This window comes from Falco biarmicus, chromosome 2 (genome assembly GCF_023638135.1).
Source record: "Falco biarmicus isolate bFalBia1 chromosome 2, bFalBia1.pri, whole genome shotgun sequence".
In the NCBI taxonomy this organism is placed as follows: Eukaryota; Metazoa; Chordata; class Aves; order Falconiformes; family Falconidae; genus Falco; species Falco biarmicus.
In genome coordinates, this window is record NC_079289.1 from 41,038,391 (window position 1) to 41,054,740 (window position 16,350).

At 40.2% G+C, this 16,350-nt stretch overlaps 1 protein-coding gene across 2 annotated transcripts in view; it reads right to left on the bottom strand.

The window, feature by feature from the left end:
- Nucleotides 1–16,350, bottom strand: part of LOC130144757 (protocadherin-9-like) — a 469,661-nt gene that overhangs the window by 380,037 nt on the left and 73,274 nt on the right. The gene's annotated exons all lie outside the window — the stretch shown is intronic.

Here is a 16,350-nt window from a genome sequence, read left to right on the forward strand (position 1 = left end):
TTACTGGATGATCTATCTTCTCACAGGGATTGCTCACAGGGGAAACCACTTTGTGCCTAGGCTTGTTTGGAATTTACAGGTTTGACAACAAAGTATTTAGCTCAGCCAATTTGGGTGTTGCCTCTGCTTATCCCTGTTGGCAGATTTTTAGATAGATAAAACTTCACCTGAAAAACCTTAGGTACTTACAGACTCTCCAGCATCAAAGCTATACATTAATCTATTATGGGTTTCCTTTGAATTGTCTTGTACAGCTTAGATGCAAACCTCTTTAAACACCAATCTGTGTCTGGGAATTTACTCGCTTACTGTTTCTATAGCCTAATTTTCAGTTGTACTTCCAACCCTAGATAAAAGCCAAATTCTCATGCCAAGCATTTATATACTTCGATAAAAGTAAACAGATCTCTGCTTACATGAATGTACATACTGTTGCCATTTAAAAAAAAGTGGAAGACAACTTAAAATTACTAGATGATTTATAAACAGAAATTACACCAGCTAGCTGAAGAAGACACCCCAAAGGAAATTTAGAAGAAATCCCATAGGTCAACTTGAGATTTGTTATGTTCATGAAAAAAAACACCCAAACCCCAATGTACAAAACCAGAGAAACACTTCTTGCTGTACTTCAGTTGTTACTTCCTTTGACAACAATATGGAAAAGATACAGCCAGCTGTAATCATAGACAATGATGAGCAATCTCAATATTTGTAATTAACTTAGCCTCTTAGGATTGTCTTAGCTATCATTTGCATTTTTATTTTTTTTTATTTTTTTTTTGCAACAGTGAGTCCAGTAGCAATTTATAGGCCACCATTTCAAAACCACACGATGGCTTTATGTTCTGGGATTAATACTGAGGTAGTATTTACAGTACAGTAAGAAATACAGAAAGATGATCTAATTTACTAGTCTTGGCTTTTCATTCCATTGAACTCCAAACTTAGAGTGAATAACAGCATGTCAGAGCAATCTCCGGCTGCTAAACAAATGCCTAGCAAAAAGGAAGTTTAGGTAAAAAACAGTAAGCTTTCACTTTCTGAGTTCCCGTTCCACACTGGAAATACTCTAAATGTGCTGGAAAGGCTTAAATGGTTTCTCTCTACCGATTGAACTTGTGCCGTTAAAACTCAAACCCAGTTCTGCATTGACTTTAATCAGAGGAAGATCAAACATCTACTCTTCCTTCAGAAATACTTCCAGCAGGAAAGATTCAGCCAACTGGAATCAAATAAAAGCATGACATAAGAGGTTCCTCAAAAGAGCCTTCAATGTTAGTCATACCTGTAGTGGAACAAGATTATCAAAAGGTCTTTGCCTTTGACACAACATACATTTAATAACCCATGGCTGCAACGAATATTGTGTAGTGCATCTGTCAGGGCCCTTCATGCAAGTAGTAAAGGATCTGCTACAAGCAGCCACCCATCAGTTCCACCTACTCCCAGCATCATGGTCTCCAATTCTTCTCCTTCAAGTTTTTGCTTTCTGCCACTGTAATGCTGTCAAAAGCTGTTCTATTACACATTGTTTACAGTGCCTGGTTTTTGGCACCATGGACATCTGGAGGCTGGATTTACGTGGCAAAATGGATATGGGTACTGTAAGGCCCACAGAAAATCTGGGTCCTGTTATCAGGCCTGTCAGTGACAGCCTGGGACACTTTACTCACTTTCTTAACTGATCTCTGCATACTACCTTTTACACATAAAATAATAACCTATACACATGCCTATATGTAGATAACATAGTTGAGAACTGTATTTTAGGTTTTTTCTTTCCCCCTACTTAAATACGTTGGAAAGATCAGAGAGGGAAAGTTGTATCACATTACATTAACTGTCTTAATTTCATCGCTAACATTCAGTTTAACTGCCGTATTAATTCATCAAGAACATTCTAAACTTTTTAACATGAAAAAGATAAAGAAATGTTTTGGAAAACATGAACTGGCCCACAGTAATTTTGTATGCAGTGAGTATGAATAATGTATTTTTGTATGTATCATTTTGTGTTGTATAAATTCATCTTTGGCCTTTTACCTTCCACCAATGATATGATTTAATCACCAGCCTGATTTAAATCAGCAGCAGTGAAGGGTGTCAGAGCAACAAGCTTAGCAGCTGGAACCTTGTCAGAAATTCTACATTAAATATCTATTGTTGCTGTATTTTTTTTTCTTTTGATATTTCTGACTTTGTAAAATTACAGTATAAAGTAACAAGCAATGCTCTGTTAAACATACTAATTCTCCCATCCCAAATTCAAGGCTTGATATGATAAATTCATGTGATATGGCAAAAGGCTGGAGACTGACGACAAGTAAAACAGAAAACCTGAACCCAGACGTCAGTTTGGCATGCAATCAAAGCTGTCGACTTCTTACCACTGCAGCTGCCTAGGCTTTAGTTAACCTCTCATGGATCTCCCCAAATAGGATTTCTTCTAAAGCACCAAATTAAAAACTGAGGTTTGGTTCCGTAAACTGAAAAGTGTACAAAGGAATTGCTAACAAATATACTTGGCAGTTTCATCTTTATAAAGTCTCTGATTCTGAACCTAACAAAAGTTGGTAGAGGTCAGGCTGGTTTTGGGGAGGAGAGGAAACAGAACATGAAGCAAAATGTAATGATGTATTTTGCTCTATGTTAAGGAAGTAGTCAGTGAACAAAAGCTAGTTACTAAGAAATTTACTGTTTCTGATAATGGAATGGTATAATGAATAAAAAATATAAATAAATAAATAAAAAGCACAGTGAAGATCACCTGAAGAAGGAAAAAACAAACCAAAACAAAAGACCAATCAAGAAAAAAAACCCTTGTAATAAATCCCTGTGATCTGCAGTACATTGTCACGCTGAAGAACATGCAGTAACAACCATTTCGCTTTGTGCTATTTCCTGAGTGCTACATTCATGTACCCAAGTGAATACACCCAGTCTTCTAAAGGAAGGTCCAGGCTGTGAGGGTTTACAGTGCTGCAATATATAAGAAATATGACAGCTCAAAACAGCACTATACTAAATGAATTTTCTGGGTTTAAAAGGAACAGCACTGTTGAAACATTTCAGAATAAAATACTTTCCATTCCTTTCCCACAAAGATCACTAACTGCTTATCCACTCTATCCCTATCCATGAAGCCTCATTAGTCCCAAACAAGAAACAATTAATCTGATACATCATGCATGCAAAAAATTGAAACCTCTTTTTACTCATATTTTGGATCCTCAGAGACTACTAAATTCACTACAAATGTTGGATCCTACTCCGCTCAAATCAGGTGAATCATCACAAATGAGGAAAACTTTTTAAAGCTATTAAGTAATGTCTACGTATCTCACCCTGATGAAGGGAATAGTGACAAAGCTTTTGCCCAGAAAAGACTAGATTTCTACAGATGAGAGGAATCATTGGCACATACTTGGCCAACATCCAATTCAGTCAAATACAATGGGTAATATCCAGGAGCATTATGAAGGTCAATGGCAAATGTCCACTGACTTCAATCAGGATAAAGGTATCCTTATCTATGCTTCTTCAGTCATTGACAAAGATGATGCTGAATTACATTTTATGTATCACTTCTGTTTATCCCCACAAGACACTCTTGCTAGCCTATACTGACATTTCATGTCCTTATTCAATTTCTGCATTAGAAAGCTTATCAATTCCTCAGTGACAACCATGTGACCTGTGATTCTTACAGGTGTTGCTGACGGCATAATCTGATGTCATATGGCACAAAAAAGATGGACAAAAATGTTAGGTGTCCATAAACCACCTCAATCTCTGTAAGCAGTTTTCCCATTTCTTTATCAAATTCACTGGATATGATTTGGAAAATACAACAACAACAAAAACACACACACACACACAAAAACCCCAACCAAACGAAACCAAACCCCCAGGATGATGTGAAGGCTGCATTTCAACTCTAGGCTCAGACACCCAAAGTTAGAGATCCACATTACAGGTGTTCAAGCACCAGTTACAAGCAGTGAAGTACTAGGACTTCATTCCATTGTCTAAACACTGGGTCTACAAACATTTCAGAAACCATAAAGCTATGTATGCTTCAGGCTTCCTAATACAACTACCTATTTAGAAGCATAGAAGACAGGAGACCTAAGAAACAACATTTCAGGTAACCAACAACAACAAAAAGGAAGTAATCTTTTTTGTGATACTATCATCTTCAATCAAAGGAAATGCACACCGCAAAAAAGAAGAGTGAAAGTGCTGTTATTGTGAATCACACTTGTACCCTTTTTACTCCTACTCCACCTTTGAATTTAACACTAGATCATAAAATCTTCGTATTATGGAACATAATGTTCTTTTTCATTCTCTCCTCCTCCAAGGCAAAATGCAACTGAAAGCCAAATTTCCTTCAGTATGGAAAGTTAATTTATTTTAATAGGTATAGGACAGATGAACAAAACTTGTGAAGAACTGTTATGCATACTTCCCTGCCTCTCCCACTTACAATGATAATTACTGGTTTAAGAAAACAAAATAGCAAACAAAGGTATACAAACAGAAATGTCCAAGATACTTCTCATACAAATATACTATCAAGCAAACCCACCTGGATAACCTCTGTGGCATACACCTTATCATAAAAGACTGGCATCTTAGTAACATTAAATAACAGATGTATCTTCCTTAAAATATTTGAATACACTAAAGTTATCTTCCTCCTCCCCCAAGAAAAACAGGTTTTAAACAAAATAAAACTGTGGAAGTACATAAAAATGTCAAATATCTTTTTTGATAGTACAATTCAGTGCAGCAGTTCAAATGTGTTTATAATAGTATATGTTGATTATTTATTGTTTTAAATTTACTTTATGCATGATTATAGTACTGGAAGAAAAGAACATGAAAACTGCTGTACCTCTTCAACTCCTGTGTTTTGATCCCCTATATAAGATCAGCCTTTCCAAAACATTTCAACACCTTTTTTACAAAGAAGAATAAACCAACACCAACAACAAACTGGCCAGGCATATGCATGGCTGCTTTCTGCTTCACACTTCAGTGATGTTAAAAAAAAAAAAGTAACAAAAACAAAACCCCGTTGTACCATTTGAAAAATCAGACTGAAAGATGTCTGCCAGTAGAGATGCAGGAAATAAAAAGCTTAAGAAAATACTCCCAAACAAAAAGATAATTATTCAGTACTTCAAGTTTTTACACTCCTTTTTCTCTTGCTGTGCACATATGCATAACAATATATACAAAGTGTCTGTTCTCTTCATGAACTTGCATACACTATTTAAACACAGGTAGACACTAAAATTATGCATAGATATTTTGTATGTACACAATGAACACCTGTATCAAAACATTTCTATGTCATAGTATATTTAATGAATTGGAGCTAGACCCAGACTTGCAGAGAAGGTTGTTAATCTAGCCAGAAGGGCTATAAACATCTGGAGATGGTGGACAAAAGAACTGAGGCTATCTGAGGAGGGACAGGAGAAAGCAAGTGCTCAGGAGTAAGCACATGAGGTACATCCCCTGTAGACACAATGCAGCTGGGGGGGGGGGCATTCACCTCAAGTGCCGGTACATACCCATGTGCAGAGTGGAAAACAAATTGCAGGGAACCCACCCAGCCTCCTCAGGACAAGTGAGGAGAAGTTGCATTCTGTAGAAAAGGGCAGTTTGAATTCATGGAGCTTTGCACAGGAGCAGGCGACCTACCAGTCCAGTGCTGACGGATCAAGATCAGTGATGACAGAGTGATTGATGGATCAAGAGAAAAGGAAGCAAAGCCTTTAAAAACCTGGGGGAAGCCTAAAAATCACAAGGGTAATTCTCAGGGGGTATACAAACAACCCCAACACCTTTGAAGGGGGAGGGGAATAAAACCAGGCTCACTGGAGATGAGCCTGGAGGCAGCATGCCAGTGTTGGAGATGAGTTTGATAGCACAACTGACGTGCATCTACGCAAATGCCACAAGCATGGGCAAAAAACAGGAGGAGCTGGAAACCATCATGCAGCAGGAAATGTATCACACAGTCACTATAATGGAAACACGGTGGGATAACTCACATGACTGGAGCGCTGCAATGGATGGCTATAAAGCCTTCAGGAGGGATAGGCAAGGAAGGACAGGCGGTGGGGTAGCTCTATATGTCAGGGAGTGTTTTGATCATCTGGACCTTAATGATGGTAACAATGTTTATGGGTAAGAATAGGGGAGGGACAACAAGGCAGATATCCTGGTGAAAGACTATTATACACCGCCCGACCAAGATAAAGAGGCAGGTAAAATATTCTGCAAGCAGATGCGAGAAGTCTCATGATCACAGCCCTTGTTCTAGTGGTGGAATCCAGCTTATCAGTTATCTGCTGAAAATACAAAACATCAGAGAGGAAACAGTCTAGGAGGTTCCAGGAGTGTGTGGAATGTAACTTCCTGACACAGCTGGTGAGTGAACCAGCCAGGGGGAGATGCCCCACCAGACCTGCTGTTTGCAAACAGGGAAGGACAGGTAGGTGATGTGGTGGTCAGAGGACATCCTGGGCATAGCAATCACGAGGTGCTAAAGAGTTTTCAATGCTTGGAGAAATAAAGAGAAGGGTCAGCAGAACCGCTACCTTGGACTTCAGAAGGGCAGACTTTGGCCTGTTTAGGAGACTGGTTGACACAGTCACTTGGGAGACAGTCCTAAAGGGCCAAGGCATCCAGGAAGGCTGGAGATCCCTCAAGAAGGATGTTTTAAAGGTGAAGGAGCGGGCTGTCCCATGTGCTGAAAGACAAGCCAGCAGGGAAGACTGGCCTGGGCTGAACAGAGAGCTTTGGCTGGCACTCAGGGGAAAAAGAGTTTGCCACCTTTGGGAGAAGGGGCAGGCAGCTCAGGAGGACTATAAGGATGTCACGAGGTTATGCAAGGCCCAGATTAGAGAGGCAAAAGCCCAGCTACAACTCAGGCTGGCCACTGACATAAAAGACAATAAAGACTTTTTAATGTGTTTTTACAAATACATTAGAAACAAAGGGAGGGCGAGGGATAATCTCCATCCTTTAACTGGATGCAGCAGGGAACACTGCCACAAAGGATGAGGAAAAGGCTGAGGTACTTCGTGATTTCTTTGCCACAGTCTTTAACAGCAAGACCAGCTTCCCTCAGCTTGTACTCAGCCCTCTGAGCTGGAAGACTGGGACAGGGAGCACAATGAAGTCCCCACAGTCCAGGAGGAAACAGTTAGTGACCTGCTAAACCACTTAGGCACACACAAGTCTATGGGGCCAGATGGCATCCGCTCACCTGAGGGTACTGGGGAAGATGGCAGAAGAGCTCACCAAGCCACTCTCCATTATTAAAAAACAGTCCTGGCAAACTGGAGAGGTCCCAGAAGACTGGGGGTTAGCCAGTGTGATGCCCATCAACAAGAAGGGCCAGAAGGAAGATCCAGCAAACTACAGGCCTGTCAGCCTGACCACAGTGTCAGGGAAGGCCATGAAGCAGATCATCCTGAGTGCCATCATGTGCCATGTACAGGACACCCAGGAGATGAGGCCCAGCCAGCAGGGGTTTGTGAAAGGCAGGTCCTGCTTGACAAACCTGCTCTCCTTCTAACACAAAATGACCCACCTAGTGGATGAGGGAAAGGCTGCAGATGTTGTCTACCCTGGACCTTAGTAAAGCCTTTGACACCATCTACCACAGCATCCTCATGGAGGAACTGGCTGCTCATGGCTTGGATGGGTGTACTTTAATGGTGGGTAAAAAACTGGCTGGACAGCTGAGCCCAAAGAGTCATAATGAATAAAGTTACATCCAACTGGCAGCTGGTCACCAGTAGTATTCCCCAGGGCTCAGTAATGGGGCCAGTCCTGATTAATAACCTTACTGACAATCTGGACGAGGGGACTGAGTTCACCCTCTCTAAGTTTGCAGATGACACCAAGCTGGGTGGGATTGTTGAACTGCTTGAGGGCAGGAAGGCTCTGCAGAGGGATCTGGACAGCCTGGACCAATGGGCCAAGGCCAGTTGTATGAGGTTCAATGAGGAGCAGTGCCAGGTCCTGCACCTGAATCACAACAGCCCCACACAACACTACAGGCTTGGGGAAGAGTGGCTGGGAAGCTGCCTGGCAGAACAGGACCTGGGGGTGCTGGCTGATGGCCAGCTGAGCATGAGCCAGCAGTGTGCCCAGGTGGCCAAGAAGGCCAGCAGCTTCCTGGCTGCTGTCAGAAACAGTGTGACCAGGAGGACTACAGAAGTGATCTTCCCCCTGTAATTTGCACTGGTGAAGTCACAACTTAAATACTGTTCTCATTATATAGGCCCCTCACTTCAACAGGGATGCTGAGGTGCCAGAGCATGTCCAGAGAAGGGCAGTGAAGCTGGTGAAGGGTCTAGACCACAAGTCTTATGAGGAGCGGCTGAGGGAACTGGGGTTGTTTAGTCTGGAGAAAAGGAGGTTCAGGGGAGACCTTATTGCTCCCCACAACTACCTGAAAGGAAGTTATAGGCAGGTGGGCATAGGTCTCTTCTCCCAGATAACTAGCCACAGGACAAGGCGAAACAGCCTCAAGTTATGTCAGGTGAGGTTTAGATTGAATATTAGGAGAAACTTCTTCACTGAAAGTGTAGTCAACCATTAGAATAGGCTTCCCAGGGAGGTGGTAGAACAAGCATCCCTGGAAGTGTTTAAAAAATGCATAGATGTGGCGCTTAGGAACATGGTTTAGTGATGGATATGGCAGTCCAGTGGGTTAGCAGATGGACTTTATGATCTTAAAAGTATTTTCCAACCTAAATGATTCCATGATTCTATGATTCTGAGAGGGCAAAATGGTGGATCACAAATTTTCAAGAGATTTCCAGGAAGCATCAATAAATGTTTTTTAGATACAGGTGTACAGGTGGCTGACAAACGTACCAGAGGAGACACTCAGTTGGATCTATTACTAAAATAATAATAATAATAATAATTAAAAAAAAAATAAATTACAAACCTAGACTTCAAAAAGCAGATTTAAATTTGTTCAGGGATCTGGTTGGTGAGGGCTAATGGGAAACAGCCCTGGAGGGTAAAGGAGCTCAGCAGAACTGATTGATCATCAATGACAACTTCCTCAAAGCATGGGAAAAGTTGAGTGTTATGCCCATCAAGTCAAACAAGCACCGTATAAGTCAGCATGCATAATGGGGAAATTCTAACTGACCCCAGCTGTAATTATGAAACCCACTTCTCTCTTGGAGTTGATACTAGTGAGGACTGTGAAACCTAAAAAGGAAGTTATACTATCAGCAAAACCAAGAGAATGCCTACATGCATTTACCAATGGCAAAATGTGCTTGACCAACCTGATTAGCTTCTGTGGTGAGATGGCTGCACTGGTGAAGAAGAGGTTCCCTGATGTCAGCAAGGCTTTTTTCTTTTTTTTTTTTTTTTTAATCCATAGTAACAACTTGATGAAAACATGGTTTGGGTAGGCAGACTATCAAGTGCCTGGAAAAACTGCTCGGACTCTGAGGTTCAAAGGGTTGCGATCACAGGTGCTCAGTCCAATGGGCAGATGGCTGGTAGGGGTGGATAATGGGGCCAACGCTGATTTAGCACCTGATGTCTTTATTAATAAGCCAGACCGTGAGGCAGAGTACACCCTCTGCAAGCGCGCAGATGACTCCATGCGAGGGGAAAGCGCTCCGCATGCTGCAAGGCCGGGCTTCGATTCCATGGAAGCCTGACAGGCTGGGACAATGGGCAACAGGTACCTCACAAAGCGCAGCAACGGCAAGCATGGAGTCCTGCCCCAGGAGGGAATAACCCCGTGCAACAATGCAGGCTGGGGCCCGACCGGATAGAAAACAGCCCAGCAAAAAAGATCTGTTGGTCCTGGTAAACAACCATTCCAGAATGAATCAGCAGAGTGTCCTTAAACAAAGGTCAAACTGCATCAGTAACAATGTAGCGAGAAAGCTCTAGGAGGCAATTCTTCCTTTCTATTCAGTATGGCAGTGTCTTTTCCAAAGTAAGGTGGTAAGATGAGAGGAACTGGCCTCAAGTTGTGCAGGAGGGGTTTAGATTGGCATTCTATTTCTTCACCAACAGAGTTATCAAGCACTGGAACCGGCTGCCCAGGGAACTGCTTGAGTCCTTCCATCCCTGCTGGTATTTAAAAGACTTGTAGATGTTGCATTTAGGCACACTGCTGACCTGGCAGTTAGGTTTACAGTTGGACTTGATGGTCTCAAAGGTCTTTTCTAACCTAAAGGATTCCATGATTCCATGTCTGAGACTGCATGTGGAATGATGCGCCCAGCTTGGAGCTCTCTGGTACAGGAAAACACTGGAGTAAGCCCAGCAAAGAGTCAGAAGGTTGGTCAGGAGTTGGTCAGGAGGCTATAGAGCATAAAGGTAGCCCCTGAGTGCTACATGTGCTCACCCTTAAGATGCAAAAGTTGTTGCAATTTTAGCTGCTTAATGGGAGGCCCTGGACAATATGGATCCAAACTCTTTTTGAAGACTGATAGGATGAGAAGCACTGGAGACAAGTTGCAACATGGAAAATTCTAATTTGATATGAAGCGAAAAAAATTCACAAAGATGATCAAAAACTGGAACAGGGTGCCCAGCAAGGCCATGGCAAGCCTTGGAGACAGCCTTGGAGATACTCGAAACTTGACTGAGCAAGGCCCTGAACAACCTGATCTAAATTAGCCCTTTTGGGGTAGGACACTGTATCAGATGACCTCTGAAGGTCCCTTCCAACTTAGATTACTCCACAATAATGGAACCATCATCCGTGCATATAGCAAGACTTAAAAATAATCACATGCCTAGCCTTAATACATTTACTACTTTTCATTTTTATATAATATTTTAATGAACAATAAATCATATTTTCTGTGTAATACACAGAAATATATATTTTTAAAGAAAAATTAGAAAAAAGACACAGTTTTGTTCTAATTGTGGTTATGACATTTAAATTAACACCGTTTGATTGTTCAACTCTTTTCTTCTTCCACGATGGATAAATATTTAACAGGAAGAATCTCCACTGTGATTGTGAACAGCATGAAGAAGTTAATTTCTACTCTGTTTTTTCTTAGGTCCCTGAGAAACCAGGTATAATTTGAGGAGTTACAAAATAACTAGCTTTCCTCCAAATCTCTTTGTAAGTATTCACCAGAATGCTAACATTTATTTAGATATACCTAAAGGAACTTCGCTACCCCAGGAGAAATCCTGCTGAACTTTACACAGGGCAGCCATATCTAGAGTCAGGAACAGTACGAATTTGATTTTTATACTTAAGCTGGGTCTTCAGTCTTAGTTACAGATGCAATCGCTCAAAGCCTTGGTCTGCCTGACTCAGATGTACTGATAACACCTTGTTATTGGTAGCACTGCAAGGAACACATGAGGCTCCTTCCAAAACCAAGTATGAGGAAATCCACACAGGGGACTATTACATTATTTCTGCTAAGAAAACATACCTCAAAAATATCTCAAAAAATCCAGTAGCCAACGATTAATCTATGACTTCTCCTTAGTTCTATATTTAATTACTGTATATTGTATCATGAGGAGAAGCTAGAGGTAGAAGAAAGCTATAAAAACTATATAACCCTTCGAGCGTGGGAACTAGAGTAGATTCCGGGGGCGTGCGTGCGTGTGTGTGTGTGCGCGCGCGTGCGCGCACGCGGCGAAGAAGCAAAACCCCACATTCTTGAAAATATTAAAATATGACATATATAACAATTCATGACTGGCGCTCTTTTCTCTTATATACTATACATAGAAAGAAATGGAGAGATATAGGATAAAAGAACATCTTACTATTTTATTCATTACATCATTACTAATGGAAGTATTATATGGTTTGAGAGAGAAAGAAAACCAGCAATATACTAAAGTACTGACAGCACCATCCTGCTTCAAATGGTAGATTCCTAGCAAATGCCACCTTCTGGAGAATAAAAGATGCACTCTTTATACAAGATTGTGATTTGCACTAGATGCCAAAACAAGGGTGAGAGAGAACACCTAGACTTACATTCCCATATAAGCCGTTAGACCTGTCATAACAACACTCAGACAGACATTAGAATACCTTTTCTTGACATGTCACGAGAAAAGAGCAGGTGAAGAAGATAATGCGTAACAGCAGTCTGGAGGCGCAGCTCTTCATGAGGACAGAGAGATCTGACCTAACCATTTCAATTAATACATTGCACATACTCAAAATTTTCTATACATATCACACTCTCAATTTAAAACATAGGTGAACTAGTTGATGAAAGTATTGGAATATTGTATAACATAACAAGAATGGATCTATATTCACCCCAGTAGGGTACTTGGTTTTCCATATGCTGTTTCATGTGCTTCTGCTGTGCATCTGTCTCATAGAAAGCATTAGATGGTTAGATTCACTATCAATTACAGGCTGGAACAAGTTTGATTTCAATTACAGCAGGAGGAGAAAACAGCTGGGATCCCTAAGGGGAGGTGCAGGCACCAAGGGGGTGAATCAAAAGTCAAGAATGGTACATAGCATGCTACTAATTAGGGAGAAAAATGAAGTCAAGATACATATGTAAACATGTATTTTTATATAAACCTGAGGTTGCTCCGTTTCACTTTAACCACATTTGAGACAAAACAGTAGTACCTCATTGACCACCATCTATTTTGATTCATTTGAAAGAGCTGCTTCAGAAGTAATTTTAATGACAGCTTTAAACTAAAAAGCAGCTTATTTTGAAAACAAAGTCATAATAAAATCTAATTACAAAGAAGATAGGTGTTTGTCCAACATCACTGAATTCAAGTTAAGAAACTTCTTTTACCAGTTAATAGGCACAGGAAGTTATGATCAGAACAAAATAAAATAATGAAAACCTCTGCCAGGGTAAATAACCATATATTTATATGCAAACTCAAAAAAAAAAAATGTACAGAGAATTCCTCTTCTCAGAATCCTGCCTCAAATGATTATTACCATCTAGCTTGAACAGCAGAGAAAATTATATTTTTTTTTCTTTTTATGGGAAAAAATACGCTTGCATAATCTACTGTTTGGAAACCAAGTCATTTATACGGAACATACTCAAATGAGGTATTTGAATAGTCTCAGATTCTTTCCTTTAACCTCAGACCATTTCCTACAGCTCTGCATCTCTCTCTTCTCTCAAAGAAAGGTTCTGTTACTTTAGGGTTCTGTTAAATGTTAGGGTGGGAGGGGGTGTTTCCACCCCAAAGGAACAGATACTGATGTTATCAATGCCAAAGTACCATTATATTTCTAGAAGGGATCATTTTGATCATGTCACGGATAGAGTCTACCCAAAAGCATTGCTCAGATAAATGGGACAATGACTACATCTGCCCATCTGCAAATAACAAAATGAACCTTGTATGACATGAAAAACACAGCTGCACTAGCTGAACTCCATCATGTATTTCTTGCTGACTTCACACTTCTGTAACACATTTGGGTAGGGAGACCAGAGTGATAGAAACCTCAGTGACAACTGCTAGTTGGCCTTACATATGGGTGATATCAAGGAGACTGGCCTGAGGCTGTATGACTAGTGAGGCCACATGGCTCACTAGCTTGGCTTATAATGACTTATACCAACAACATGATTTATAAAGTAATAAACAGTTAAGACAATGACTCCTCAAGAGTGTACACATCCCTGGGCATCCAGCACCACGTAGAAGGCTGAGCCTGAACCGTGCACACAGGAGTCCGGCTGACAATCAGGACCCAGCTATAGAGTAAGTGTGCTGTACCCCCTGCATGCTTGCCTGAACTGGGCTGGAGGAAATGCAGCTTTGACTGGTGTGTGCCTATGTGCGTGCATGTGCATGCATGTGTATATGCATGTGTGTGTGCTGTAGAATAGGTTTCTTAAAAGACAAATTGCTATCGAGGCACTACCTACATGCTAAATACATTCTAGATTGCTGATCACTGAGTTTTGTGTTTCCATTCCTGCATCCAGCCCACTCCAGCCCAAGTTCCCCCACAAAATTGTGCTGTCTGAACTGCTGCTTAATCAGATACACCAGACACTTATCTAAGAATTTCTGCATCTAATCTTTAGGTCTAGCTACCACCACCATTAAAGACAATGGCTAAAATTTAACTTAGAGAAACAGAAAATCCATTAAGTCTGAAACTTGTTTTAAGAGGGTTTTTTCGATTTTATTACATGCAATGTTAATGGAGCTTTGCTTTACCAAGAATCTTTTAGAAAGAGATGGTGTAATTGCTATTTAGATGAGCAAAGTACTCACAGGTAATTCAAATGTTTTTTTAAAAAGCAAGAATACAGTATTTCCTTATTCATACTCAGTAATGCATGGCAAAATGAGCAGTCCTCATTCACACTACAGACCATCAACATTACTTAGTTATTCTTCAGACTGTGAAGATCAATATTAAAATGATAAAAATACATTCAAATACTTAAAATGCTTTCCATAATTAAAGGGTTGGAGGATTTTTTCAAAGCATATCACTCACATGGATGGAAAAGAAGCTTTAATTAAAGTGATTAGTCAGGCTGCCGTTGTCAGCTAGAAAAAAAAACAACAACAACAAAGCTTTCCATGCCCAATATCAACTGGTAGAGAAAAGGGAATAAATCTCCACATGTTTTAAAACCTAGAACAGGCATGGGAAATAATAGCCTATCTGTTTAACTCTCTTGAAGCACCAAACCTAGCTGAAAAGATTTGTCTGACAAAGAGCAACAACTCTTATGGAAAGAATGAGAAAGTTCCATAAAATCTTCCAGAAATTAGCTTAAAAGCTTAGTCCTTTCTTCCTGTTTAGTTACTTTACAACTTATATTCTAGTAATTAACTTCCAACTACCATGGCAAAGATTTCTCTTAACAACTGTAACTGTTAAAAGACCAGCTTTTACAATGTAATGTGTAGAATAATATACTTTCCCACAAAAAAATTGACTAGACTATGAAGTATTATGTATATGTTGTTCTTAGAGCTTTAAATAAAACAGTACATAAAGACACCTTATTTTGTAATTATTGTCTAATGAAATAAAATACTGGAAGTGACAGCTTCTGCTGAAGTACTACACTCTAATACTGATACTAGATATCCCAAAACTGAGCTAAGAGCTTAAGTGCACGTTTACTTTCATGTGGTACTCCACTGCCTGAATCCACTTCAGTGTGGTCTAACCATTCTACATTGCCTTAATGAGAATTTATCAGGTTTATAGTATACTAAGAGATTCAACAAAGTTTATTCATACTATTTTACACTAAAAACTTAATACAATTCCCCTGTCTCTGAAATCCCTAGATTGAGGCTAAAATAGTCTACTATAAAGGATAAAACACCAAATATCCAATAGGTTGCTAGAAAACATAGTTTAAAATTTAATGTCTGATACTGGAAACTCCCATTTCCAGGAAATTTTCTTCTTCCAATGTAGCTTAAAGTGAGTGACACGGAGTGCATAGTATTGGGGAAAGAGGTCTACATTATCAAGAAAACAACTTTTTACTGCAATCTTGTAGTTTAACTAGTTGAACAAATGTAATGAAATTAACATAAGATGTAACTAAATTGCAATTGCATTTATTACTTTTAAACTTTAACACAAATGCAAGTTCTGACCTTCTACATGGAGTTTTCTGTTACTTATTTTGGAGAGACTGTCTTTAGAAAGCACAGATAGTGGACAGAAACCACAGTCCTTGATTCCACACAGAAAACCCAGCACAGAAACCGACAGACTAGACTGCAATTCTGCACAGAGAAGAAACTATGCGTCTAAGTAGACGACAGTTCCTCCTTACTGCAGAGTCTTAAGAGATCAAAGCACTGAACCCTGGTTCTTCTCTGATTACTGCCTCTGAAAGTGGAAGACAAACAGCATCTGCCAGACTTTTTTTCTGAGAAGTCCACATGGTCCTCAACAGGAGATGGGTTATTTTTCTTGGCTTACTGGGTTGGAGTCCAGAGCAGGTGTAAAACAAGTGTAACAAGAGGATGCCTGGAGAAAGGTACTATTCAGTAGGCCCAGCTGTGAACCATGAATTGCTCTGATGGGCAATAGCTAGCCACTTTCTCAGCAAAGATAAGAGAAAATGTCTTGTAACCTTCAGCTGATCAATTTGCTCTTCCCCCTGACAGATGCTACCACACAGTTCTAGTTCACCACAGGCATTACTTCAACTTCACACCAGTCTGACAATACTGAAAAGAATGGAAATACACTTGCATAAATTTCCAGTAATGCACTTCTTACGAGCCCTGCAAGAGTTTTGCCCATTGAATTCAGTGACAACAGGGCCCAAAATACCTATCTTAAAATTA